The 14,109-nt window shown below is 35.5% G+C and overlaps 1 long non-coding RNA gene across 1 annotated transcript; it reads left to right on the top strand.

Moving 5' to 3' along the window:
- Positions 1–3,115: 3,115 nt before the first annotated feature.
- On the top strand, positions 3,116–11,942 carry LOC127834788 (uncharacterized). The gene is made up of 3 exons (XR_008028180.1): positions 3,116–3,199; positions 8,237–8,436; positions 9,489–11,942. It is a non-coding gene; the product is annotated as an uncharacterized LOC127834788 (long non-coding RNA).
- The last annotated feature ends 2,167 nt before the right edge of the window (positions 11,943–14,109 follow it).

The following is a 14,109-nucleotide window of genomic DNA, read 5'->3' as shown; positions in this document are numbered from 1 at the left end:
TGATGGATTACCGTGTATATTGTGTTCAAGGAATGTGGGTCCAAGTGCAGCAAGCAATGGTGACAATCGATAGTTGCCAACATGGCAACACCGAACATGCGAAACCGGTAAGTACCATTCATGTCATTGTATACTATAGATTTTTCACAAAGTGAAAAGTGATACTCATTTCTATAGCGTGTCCGTTGCAAAACTTACATTTTCTATTTTCGCGTATTGTTATTATAACGACCTCTTTAGATTTCTAATATGTGAAGATAATCGAAATCGTGTTAGTGGTGTGTTGTATTTCTTATTTCTGATTTGTCAAGTAGTTATCTCAATATACCAGCTTTTCTCAATATACCAGCTTTGCTTGAAGTTATTTAAAACGTTGTTTATTTGTATTGTATTGTAGACGAATGTTTGTTTTTGTGATACTATCACTCGATTCCAAGTATTTTTAACCAATATCGGAATATATGTAATTATTAATCAAATACGTTTAATTGTTCGCGTGTTGATTTATAATAGTGGAAAGTATTTAATTGTTTGTATTCTAATTTCTATTTAATTGTTATAAACTTTGTATAAGCTTATATTTTTTACCTTTAATGAGCTATGAAAGATATTGAAAACATCTGTCACCTAATCGTACAATACCCCTATTTCTCACCACTAAAGTTACATAAACAGATAATCTGTCAGTCTTCAGACTGATGAGGGTACTGATTATCGAGGGGTAGATAAGGCTATTACTGATAGGGGTTTGTCTAGAGATAAGGCTGTAGTATGGAATACTTAAAAATATTTTTTATTTGTTCATGCTATACAATTTAATATTTAATTAATTAATGTAGAACCGTAACTCATGTACAAATTTCAAAAAATGTTAGTTAATTTTATTAGTATTAAATAAATTAACATTTGATTCTTGTAAATTGTATGATTGAGAATTATTGTAAAATTAATCATTGTTTCGTACAACCATGTTTAAATACGTGTAGGTATGATAATCATATAGCGCGCGTTTATATAGATACTAAGATAAGCTATACGTATTTGTACTCACGTTGACATTTTTGTTATACGTGTTTTTCCTATAATTGTGTGCTTTTTCCAATGCGTAACGCGGGATCTTCATTAATTGTTTAACGTCTTAATAATTATAGTTATTAATAAATATGTGCATGCACTATTTATTTGTTTATTAATTCCATTTTCTATCTATTATTTTTTCATGTATTAAATATTTCTACAACTTCATAAATTACAAGCATGATTTGAACTTCCAAATGGAAAATGTGTTTACAAAATGAGTATTGCTTTGAGAAACCGGGTCTTAATGCAAGTGCCTAAACTTCTATTAATTTGATATATTGTTACCCGAAAAATAAGATGCACAATTCCGGACACAAAATTAAGGTTTCTACTAACAGTATACAATAAATATTTGAGACTTCGTTAATTGAAATAATAAACCTTTTTAATTAGGATGCAATGGTTTGAATGTTCGTAACAGTTATGGGGAAAATGTTTTGTCTTTGTAGGCATTACACAAAAACAGTACTTTGCCGCCATTCGCGGTGAAACGGACGTTTGTCTGCAAGCCTTGTTCAACGTTCTGCACACAGAACGGAACACAGGTGGGATCCGAAGAAGTTGCGGCACTTGGCAATGCGACCGATGACATGGAGACAGAAGACACGCCTGTTAATTAACAGGTATTGTACAACTTTCCATAATTTCTATTCATAGTGTATCGGGACAGTTTGGTATAATTTATTTTTTTTACTAGTACTTATCATACACCTTGCTATGGTGCGCTTTATATGTTTCAGATTTCAACGTCTGCACAGAATGTAGCACAGGCGGTTCCAAAGAATTTTCCTTTCAAATTTAACTACAGGTTGGCACAGACGTCTCAATGGAGAGCGGGGATTGCCCCTCCCATGTACCCTCCCCATCCGTCTTCTTTCTGACGAGGCAAACGTTGCACTTCGGAACGTACAGCTGTTACGGAGCTGCAACTGACTCGCTACCAGCGACGCCAGCAGAAAACCATGCAAGGCCATTGCCAGGTTGTGGTCATTGTACAGGCGGGGCGAGGTATCCGCAACGGCAATACTAAAACAGATGAGCACAAAGTACAAGCACTGTGCTTGAAAAGATGTATAAAACAGATGAGCACAAAGTACAAGAACTGTGCTTGATTGAACTACAATGTAAATATCTTGTAAATATTGAAATAAAATAAATAAATAAATAAATAAATACTTAGATATATCTCTCCTTGTGTATATATTGTAAATCTTTGTTTGTGTGAACATTTTGAAATAAATATTAAACAAAAGTATATATGTATGTCTCCTTGTGTATATATTGTAAATCTTTGATTATGTGTGAAAATATTGAAATAAATATTTAAAAAAATATATAGATGTATGTCGCCTTGTGTATATATTGTAAATCTTTGATTATGTGTGAAAATATTTAAAAAATTATACAGATGTATGTCTCATTGTGTACATATTGTAAAGCTTTGTTAATGTGTGTAAATATTGAAATAAATATTAAAGAAAAGTATGTAGATGTATGTCTACTTGTGTACATATTGTAAAGCTATAATACTGTGTGTAAATATATTGAAATACATATTACAATTAAAGTATATAGATGTATGTCTACTTGTGTACATATATAAAGCTTTGATAATGTGTATTAATAATGTTATAAGAATTAAAAATTGTTAAAAATATATTTTTTAAAGTACTTAAAATGTCAGTTTTAATGTGCCGATAACTTTTCCATGGTATAAAACAATATTTTGTGAATTTTTTTTATTTTTATTTTGTAAATAGTTTTCAATAAAAAGTATTAACTAAACTCTGAAAGTATTAATCATTTGTTTTTATGCATAATTACTCATTTAGAACCCATTAATACATCAATATTTGACTACCGTGCGAGTTAACTTAGGTACGAATTAACTTCCGTGCGAGTTAACCAAAAACGTGCGAGTTGACTACCGTGCGAGTTGACTTAGGTACGAGTTGACTGTAAACCGGACCACATATTTTGATGACGTTTATAGCATTTCCGTATCTTGTAAACAAATAGTTTGTCGTGACAGGTTCAAAACTTTATTCCTTACCCCAAAGTTTTGAAAATGTCCCAGCAAGGCGCTGCTCTTCAGAGCTATAATAACGATTAGTAAAATGTAAGTAATTAAATACATTTGAACATCGTTTTTTAGAAAATCGGCTTATTCTACGAGCGTTGCTAATGAAATGGTCCACCTCAGGGCTCAACTTCAAGCAGGTTAAAGAGCACTACAGTACATTTCTTATTCTTGCGATACAGCGCTCCATCTTAACCGGCGCCTGTTGGTTAAGGGGTGAAAACTGTACTCAGTTGGGTGTTATTTTTTTTAATTAGGGACATTGTAAGTGTCTACAGGTGGTATGCATTCAGGGGTTTTTCAGCACTGTCTGCGCCTCCGGGAAATGGAGGCATTCCCAAAGCAAACGGACCCGTTCCAATCGAATTTTGATTGCATTTTTCCCAATTCCAAAAAATAAATCTTCCAAAATCGTAAAAAGTAAACATAATTATATTGAAAGAGTGACTTCCCTTCATTCGCGATGTAATAAAACCTGTAGTGACACAGATTTTTGGTGTATTTGCCGGATGCATTTACTCTCAGCGATGACGTTCGACACTGTTTCCCACTGGGGGGCTGACGAGGTCAAAAGCGTAGTCCGTTTCGCTAACGACGTCGGGTATATGTTTTACTACGAAAACATGGTGTGTAAATACACTACTTAATCAGGCGAGTTCCATATTTCTTGTGTTTATGGATTAGAGAACGGGAACATCCAGTAATGTAGGTACTTATTTTCAATAACAACTAATAACAAATGCGCGTAGTTGCAACCTTTAAGTTTATTTTGAGCTAAAGTCGAAATATTTTGATTTGAAGCAATGCATAAGGTGGTTATTCTGTTAAAATAGCCCTATTACGGTAACTTAAATTAAATAAAACTACATTTTACTTCGATTCAGTGTACATTACACATTTTAAAGTACAAAACAGGTTACGAACATATATTTTAATTATGCAAATTCTTTGTTTCGAAGGAAATTACAAGTCGTTTATGTAAAAGTTTCGCACAGAGTATGTATTGGTTGCGCAACGAAGTACAAATATAATGTATGGGTTGCTCAACGAAGTTTCTGTATCCATTTCTGGACATATCACATGCAGTTTTCAGTTACTGCAGACTGCCATTTCCCAGTGCAAAAGATGCCGTGCTTGACTGTGCGCATGAACATCCAACTAAAAGGTTGAACCCGGTGAAAGCCTGCAGAGTCCCGCAGAGCCCCGGTATACCGTCACTGCGCCGGCACTCACCGGGGTTATACCGGCATCAGACCCCCGGCAGAGCTGCGGCAGACGCCCCGGTTTAACCGGGGACAACCGGGGCTCCACCGGGAAAGTATTCAATGTTTAATACCTCCGGGATGAACCAGGAGTTTACCGGGAAGGACCGGCAATAAACCGGCTTGGCACTGGAAACAACCGGGACTGCATCGGGAACAACCGGAACGGTACCGTCAGAGCACCGGTTTACTTATGTAACGTAGCTATAAAGGGACTCTGCCGGCATTCACCGGGGCGTTGCCGTAGCTCTGCCGGGGTGGTTTTGGGCCCCGGTGGAGCTAAGGTGCCGTCCCGGTTGTTCCCGGTACAGTCCCGGTTGTTCAGGTGCCACGCAGGTCGTTTGCCGGATCCTACCCGGTGACTCCCGGTTCATCCCGGAGGTATTAAACATTTTAATACTTTCCCGGTGGAGCACCGGTTGTCCCCGGTCGTTCCACGGTTATCCCCGGTGAGCACCGGTTTTCATCCCGGTAGGGCACCCGGTTCATCCCGGGTAGATGCCTGATCACGCACTGGGGCTCCGCCGGCATCATAGTGAGACTGGCCTTAACCGCATTGTAACACGAAGTAAATTTACCGGCCGTAATGTTACGCAGTTTAATAATAACCTGTGACAGAAACCCACTGCCACAACTTTACAAACAATATATTGATTATGCAATTGCGGATTTGTGGCCATTGGGGTCCTACTTTCCACACCGTACGGCTGTTACAGGATGTGGATTTTACAGGTACAATCATGTATACGAACATGAATTCACCTCAAATTAGTTGACGATTACCGATTTTCAAGAAAATCGCTTTGATATATACAATGTAAAATCAAATCCGTATGAGATAAAATATGATCGAGTTGGAACATGGGATTTACTTTGACATAAGCAGAGTTTCGAGATAAGCGAGTTGGGAATAACGAGAATCGAATGTCATTTGATAAAGAGTACCGTATGCTGAAAACCTATCGTCGGTCTCTATCAAAATGAACGTATAAGGGATTGTCAAAAGGTGAAGATGCGTCATTTTATTGAGACGACGACATTAGGTCTCGACTCTCAACTGTCACCCTTATATATGGATTTTCGATTTTAAATCGTTTCCTTTGGCCTAGTCGTGAATGTAATTATATCATAATAATGTGCATTACCATGTCGACTGTGCGCTTCGGATCATGTTGTGCCGTTGTTACTACCTCTGTCTCAAAGGAAACATCCAGCCACTCCATGACTCTGTATTAATTTTTTTTCTTCTTTATTTTGCCTTTGAGAGATAACCAATACGTCTTCTGTGAGAAACGCATGCACGCTAAAGCGTTGTCGTAGCGAGGCATATACGTATGCTGTCAGAGACATGATCATGCCTTATAATAATATGTAGCCTTTATTTCTGATAACTGGGTCACCCTACACATTTCTAAACACCCCAGTGGCTTAACAATACATAGATCAATATGGAAATTGTAAAATTGTGTCAATTAAACACAGTTGTAAACCTTAATTGCATTTTTTAAAAGTGAAACTTGACTTCGGTTTGATAAATCAGCGGTCTATTTCATGTTTAAAACCGCATAAACCAGACACATCTTGGATTATAATTTGATGTAACAGACCTATGAAATGACATTGTGCTTAAATTCAGAGTTTTGTTATTACAAAATCATAATCTTACATGTTTTAAAACACAATTTTCGACTTATCCGTTCTCGATGTCATGTGTATTTAAACAATGTTTTCGTAGTAAAACATATACTCGACGTCGTAGCGAAACGGACAACGCTTTGACCTCGTCAGCCCCCAGTGGTTCCGCATTATACAAAAGAGTATATAGAGCCGCACAATACACATTCTATACCATATCTGTAGACGCTTATTTTCAATCATGGCTTCTCACAATAGTAAATATTACATTTAAAAAAAAAACACGAAAAATAGACGCTAAAGGATGTGTAACAATATCATCGATGTTTTCGAAACGCTCAGAATCTTCCGAAATTACTGCCGCGATTAACCCTGAACAGACAGACTCGGACTATACGCAGCAAAATGTAACAGCAACCAAAGTAATGCCAGGGCCGTCAATCACAAAATCGGCAACTGAATGCTCAGAGCCTTGTAAGAAAGTTGTAGTTCAATCGTCATTTAATACATTAAAGTATGAAATGAAATACCCATGGCTCTATTTTAGCTCGGCCAAAAAAAGGTTGCTGTAACTTGTGTTTGGGCAGTGTTTGTTTTGCATGTGTTTATATAAAGAAAATTGTTAAACCACAGACTTATTTAAGCATGATTAATTCTTTTTTTTCCCAAAATGAGCCGTTTCACGACACAAAAATTCCCAAATGGGAAATTTTGTTGATAAAAATTCCCAATTTGGTCAGACTCCTTTTCCCAAAGTAGGCAGAAAAACCCCTGGCATTTGTAAAATCAGATTAAACTCCGTTCAAATACTTTTTCTGCCTAAACTACTTTCCAATCCGATCTAATCCAACTCTGCTCATGCAATAAATGAAAAGTTTACTGTGTTAATTAAACAAGTTAAAAACAAAATATTACCTTATTGTTTACTCATAGTCCATATGCACCCCTTCATAAACAAAATCGCAGTTTGCGCACAGATTTTTTGCGCATCACTAAACAGACGTCGTTGGTTGCAAATTAAGGAAAGCAATGAATAAATTTCAAAAACCCATTTAATTCAGCCCTTTTAATTTACCTGAATGGCAGCCTACGGTCGTTATCCTTTGCATGCAACCTATATAAAAAGACAATATTTTAACATACTATTCTTGCTGACATTTTCATTTTAAAATTTCAAACAGTGTAAATATTCGACAACTGTTCGACATCGTTATTGACTTGGTTACATCAAATAACACTATAACCAGTTCCCAATATGGTGAATAGAGCGTATGAAAGAATAAGAAGGTAAATAAAAGCAATTATTTCTTGCTTTAAATTTAATGAAGTTAATGGTACCATTTGCATTAGTTTGTGCCTTAGACAGGTAAATGTTTTAGCAGTATCAGTGTTCCTTAGCCTCTGCAGTGGTCATAAAATTGTGCACCTTTGTACAATAGACGGCGCATTGCAACTTTCAGCAACCCTTTGGGTTATAAAGCTGAGAGTTGAATTATTGCAACTAATTTGCTCGGTGCACATATTTTATGTTTGCAATTCAGTAATTGTTAAATAATGACCCCAGTTGTGTGTCTGTCAATCTATATGTTATATGCTTGTTGAGTCAAGGGTAATTTTCATAAAATTGTTACATCACCAATATTTTATAAATATATGACTACTAGTATGAGTCATTATAAACATATTTTTTAACCTTTGGTCTTTATATTTGTTGCTTTTTTTTCAAATGTTAATTGTCGGCAATAATAATACATGTAAATACTAGTTATCAATTGTGTTGATGGTGTTATATGATATAATGTTTCTATATTCTGTATATTTTAATTTTAATAATGCAGATGTCTTAAAACAAACATTCAAATTAAAGATGAATAATACTTCATGACATTTATTTCTGATTGAGGCTTTAGGACAGAATGAATACAAGAACATGACCATTGTTTAATGCAGTATAGCTGTATCTAGTAATGTTGCTACAATAATTCTGAAAAAAAACTGTATTCTATCAGATATAATTTGAAATAAATTCGTATCATGGCCTCTTTTTGACCCAGGGCAATGTATTAATAATACTAATAATGTAATGCATGATAGTTTATTTATATTTGGCGCAAGAAATGTTTGTGCTCCAATTTCAATCACACTTTATGGGATATAATTACAATTAACCTGATTTCAGGCATTAATGACCTTTGTGCAAAGAGGGATGAAGTCCACAAGCAGATTCTTCAAGAAGAAGAGGAGAAACAAAAACTGCAAAATGACATTCGAATCCTGACAGAGCGCCTGGCAAAGGTCAATGAGAGCCTCAGTAAAAAGATGGCTTCAAGAAATGAGTTCGACAAAACCATCGCTGAAACTGAGGGTGCATACATGAAGGTATTTTCTTCACATGATCTTTAATCTAACTTGTTTGAGGACATGTGATAGATAGAACTGTGTGTTTTTTTATTCATTTAAATTTAAGTGAAACTTTTACCATAATAAGGTTTTAACAGGAAATGATTAAATTTAGTTGTTGTTTTTTTGTATTTAGAATTGTAAACCATTGTGAATCTCATATTGATAAAAATTAACTCTATAAAAGGTATTTTCTATTGATTGGTCAAAGAAGAATAAGGTCCAATAAAATCTGGTGAGGTCTGTTAAAGGTTATTGGACCTCATTTCTTTAAGATTTTTTTAGCTCGGCTAATTTTGGAGAAAACCCAAGGTATTGTCATAGCCAGCTCGTCGTGCCGTCCGCGGCGTGCTAAAACCTTGACATTTTGTTTTAAAATCAAAGTGCTTCCACCTACAACTTTGAAACTTCATATGTAGATGCACCTTGATGAGTTACACCTATTTTTGGGTCACTATGTCAAAGGTCAAGGTCACTGTGACCTCTAAAAAAAAATATAAAAAATTCTGACAAGCTTTCATTTACTGAAAACTGCACCCACAGCTGAGCGTTGGCACTGGTTATGCGGTGCTCTTATTGTCTTTAGCATGGTTTGAAGAATGTTCCTTGAAATAAAAGAGAGCAACAAAAGTGCAGAAAAAAAAATTCAACTTGTCTTGGAGAAGCCTGTGTGAACTGCAAAGGCTGATGGAAACAAAACTTTACTCAGATGCATTCAAAACAATACTTTATTCAGATGCATTAAAGGAACCGTCAATCTGGTTGACAGTCCCTTTAAGAACAATACTAAACTCAGATCCTTTAAAAACAACAATTTACTCAGATGCATTAAGAACAGCACTTTGCTCAGATGCATTAAGAACAACACTGTACTCAGATGCATTAAGAGGAACTCTCCTCAGATGCATGAAGAACAACTCGTAAATCAGATGCATCAGATACAACACTATATTTAGATGGTTTTCCTCACGTTTTAAAAACAATAACATATACAATATACAATGTACCAATAAAAAAAATTCCTGTTTCAGATACTGGAAAGTTCACAGACCCTTTTGAACGTATTAAAGAGAGAGTCACAGAGTTTAAGAGAAAAGTCTACAGCGAAGTCTAGTGCAGCACCAATGTCCTGATGTATAAATCGTGCTTCTAATCCTGCCCCTTTCACTGATATCACTTGTTGATGTTGATGATGTAAAACCTCCTTCACAGAAACTAAAACCCTGCAGTCTTTATTTATTAATGTATTACAGGCATTTGGCTGAAATTGATGCCATATTATAGCATTTCTTATATGACAAAGTTATTGCATTGTGTTTGAATTGTTATGCCCCTGAAGGTGCGCATATAGTGATTGCACTGTCTGTCTGTCTGTCACACTTTAAAAAAAAATGCTCATAACTTCTTTGTCGCTTCAGATATAACCTTCATATTTGGTATGCATGTGGACAAGGCCTTACCATACGCATAAAAATTTTTACCCCTTTGACCTTGATCTTAAACTTAGGGTCCGCGTTTAGGTTTCGAAATCTGCTTTTCGCTTCAGATGTAACCTTCATATTTGGTATACATGTGTATATGGACAAGGCCTTTCCATACGCACACAAATTTTGACCCCCTTGACCTTGAACTTAGGGTCTGCGTTTAGGTTTCAAAATCTACGTTTAGATTTCAAAAATGCTCATGACTTCTATGTCGCTTCAGATGTAACCTTCATATTTGGTATTCATGTGTATATGGACAAGACCTTTCAATAACCAAAAAAAATTTTGACCCCTGTGACCTTAACCCTTGGGCCTGTGTTTAGGTTTTGAAATCAGCGTTTAGGTTTTGAAAAATGCTAATATAACTCTGTGTCTCTTGAAGTATAACCTTCACATTTGGTATGCATGTGTATTTGGAAAACACCTTTCCAAACACACACAAATATTGACCCCTGTGGCCATGACCTTGAAGTTATTGTCAGAATTTAGGTTTCAAAAATTGGTTCTGTTATTTAGCTGTCTTTCACAACTATGAAGGTGTTTTTCGGGGGCATATGTCATCCTATGGAGATAGCTCTTGTTTCTTATTTTTTCCTTATAATTGAAATAATTATAAATCATTTGGTAGTTCTTGTATATGGTATGTTGAGGATAAATGCTTCAATGTTGTGCCTATATTTTTTACACGTTTCCTGTATGGTTTATAATAGTAAACATCAAGATCTGCGAAATTCCTCAACAATATTGGGTAGATCTATAGTATCAAATAGCATGAGATCTTAAACATCTGCAATTATAGATGGTCATATTGTATTAAATGAGTGTTTAGACTGTATGGTTCAGTTATACTCATAATAATTGTGATATTTTGTATCATTCATTTGTTCTGTTTTTTATTTGTACACATGAGATAGAGGTTATGTTTGATGTTGGTGAAATTACCCAGTTGGCAGAAATGTATAACAAAGCCATGGGGTTGTTAGTCCAATTGTTTGCAGCACGGAGTGTATATTGATTGTAATCTAGAGTCCGTGTTTGCAGTAAATCTAAGGATTAATCATAATTGTGCTTTTGTGTACCACTACACATACAAACCCTCATGAACAGTTATATACTGGTGAATCGAACAGTTTGTTGTTATTTCTTTAAAAAAAAACAGAACTAGTTTTTGTGACAGAAATATTTCATTTAAAAATATTGCACTTGAAATTTTCAGATTTACTTTTCATGCCTCGGTGGCATATAGCAGTTGAACTGTCAGTCTGTGCGTCCGTCCGAAAACTTTAACATTGGCCATAACTTTTGCAATTTTGAAGATAGCAACTTGATATTTGGCATGCATGTGTATCTCATGGAGCTGCACATTTTGAGTGGTGAAGGGTCAAGGTCAAAGGTAAAATAACAACATCCAAGGGAAGTAACAAGCTTTAAAGGGAGATAATTTCTATTTATCATTTTGCAGGTACAGATCATTTTCACAATGGAAGTAATATTTTTAAAGGGATGTAATGAAAAAAAATATATATTCAAAGTGGCGCAGTAGGGAGCATTGTGTGTCTGACAAACACATCTCATATTTTATTATTCTTTAGAGATTATCAAAGGTATATGATTGTTCAGAAATTATACAAAACTAGCCATGCATTTATAGTATATTGATATGTTGAACGTTAATAAAAAGATTGAATAAGCCTGAAATAAGCAACAGTCAGTTACATGTTAAAAGCATATGAAAATTTAATTTAAAACAAATTCAAGGGTTCATCTTGTAACGGTTGTATCTGCTTCACATTTCAATGTAAGATACAATAGTTTCGTGTTAAGCCTGGATTTGTGAAAAGTAATAAAACGTTGAGTTTACAAACATAAATGATGTGTTATTGGTATGCTGTTTTATTTGATTGGATACCCTATTTCACACCCCTTTTTTGTTTCACCAATATTTGTAAATATTGCCGTTTGTATACAATGTTTTGTAGAAATAAAGGTGTTTACAAACAATGTGTTTCGTATCAAACCAAATAACTATGTACAATATTACTATTTATGAGATTTTGGGTAGATGGTAAGAAGTGTACTTGTATATCCATACGTTTGTCGATCTAAGAATCCTGGAGGAACATTGTAGACATTCAAAATATGTATTTATATTTCCTTCAAATACATGTATGCACTTTTGCCGGTTATTATACCCCCATTACCATTGGTAATGGGGGCTATATAGGAGTCACTTTGTCGGTCTGTCAGTCTGTCCCGAAATTTCATCCAATATTCACCAAACTTGGTCACAAGTTGTATCTAGATGATTTCTAAGCCAAGTTTGAATATGGGTCTTGCCGGGTCAAAAACTAGGTCACAGGGTCACTTAGTGTGTTTTAAACCAAAAGCTTGTTCAGACCATAACTATGTCATTTATCGTTAGATTTTAAAATGACTTGGTACATTTGTTCACCATCATGGGACGGTGTGTCGTGTGAAAAAAAACATCGATATCTCCAAGGTCATGGACGCACTTGGAGTTCAAAGGTCAAATGCTTGTCCGGGCCATAACTTTGTCATTTATTGTGAGATTTTAAAATCATTTGGCACATTTATTCACAATCGTTGGACTGTGTGTCACACGAAAGAATTACGTCAATATCTCCAAGGTCTAGGTCACACTTTGAGTTCAAAGGTCAAAAGGGCCATAAATGAGCTTGTCCGGGCCATAACTATGTTGTTTATTGTGAGATTTGAAAATCCTTTGGCACATATGTGCACCATCATTGAACGGTGTGTAACACAAAAGAATTACGTTGATATCTCCAAGGTCAAGGTCACACTTTGAGTTCAAAGGTCAAAAATGGCCTAAAATGAGCTTGTCCGGGCCATAACTGTCGTTCATTTGTCGAGTAAAAAGAATTACCGGTACATTGATATCTCCAAGGTCAAGGTCACACTTTCAGTTAAAAGGTCAAAAATGGCAATAAATGAGCTTGTATAACTATGTTGTAAATATTGTGAGATTTTAAAATCATTTGGCTCTTTTGTTCACCATCAGTGGACGGTGTGTCGCACGAAAGAATTATGTCGATATCTCCAAGGTCAAGGTCACACGTTAAGTTCAAAGGTCAAAAATGGCAATAAATGATCTTGTCCGGGCCATAACTATGTCATTCATTGTGAGATTTTAAAATGGCTCTGTACATTAGCTTTGTTCACAGTCATTGGACGGCGTATCATGTGAAAGAATTCAAGAATTCAAAGGTCAAAATGGTTATAAATGATTATGACATAATAATTCTTAAAAATCACCATAAATTAGATTCTCTCGTTTTGTGAAGACAGCATGCAAAATAGTCTGTGTCGATGCGGCATGTGGGGGTATACTTCACGTCTATGACAAAGCTCTAGTTAATATTGCGAAATATTGTTAAAGACGAATTCACAAAATATACTTATCTGTATGGTTTGTAGTATCGAGCTGGAAGTATTGGGGATAAATAGTGGAAGCAGGTTTAACCCATTTATGCCTAGTGGACTCTCCCATCTTTCTAAATTGGATCAATTTATTTCCAAAATAAGGGATTTCTAGTATACTTATTTCTATATTTAGAATATTTCTTACAGAAATTCCTTTAAGCAAACAGCGCAGACCCTGATGAGACGCCGCATGATGCGGCGTCTCATCTGGGTCTACGCTGTTTGCCATGGCCTTTTTTCTAGACGCAAGGCATAAATGGGTTAAGCGACCGTGTGTTGCGACTTTGAAACAGTTTTTCACACTCTGTTCAAAGCAGTATATATACAACCAAATTGCTCGTTTTACCATTATCAATTGAAGCATAACACCATAACAGTTGTTGGTTTTATCGTTAGAATGTATATCAAATCGAATAAGATTCGATAGATGCGTTGAAAAAAAAAATCATTTGGAATCCATCGAATATCTAGTTTTTGATTACATTTTGGTGCTGAAAGTAAGCAGTGCCTTTAGCTGCTATGGCGCAGTGTTTGGTACACGCACTCTCAAGTAGGCGACCCAGGTGCTATCCCCGATTCCGTAAGCATGCGAGTTTTGGTGCTCACTTTAGCAGTCAGGTGGAGTTTTGTCCTGGTAAACTGCCACCCCCCTCCACAGTAAAAGATCACGCACAAATTAAAAAATTACTTTCATTAAAAAAAAGAA

Source organism: Dreissena polymorpha, chromosome 6, assembly GCF_020536995.1.
Source record: "Dreissena polymorpha isolate Duluth1 chromosome 6, UMN_Dpol_1.0, whole genome shotgun sequence".
Taxonomy (NCBI): Eukaryota; Metazoa; Mollusca; class Bivalvia; order Myida; family Dreissenidae; genus Dreissena; species Dreissena polymorpha.
Note: the sequence above shows the minus strand (reverse complement) of the source record. Positions and strands in the feature narration are given on the sequence as shown.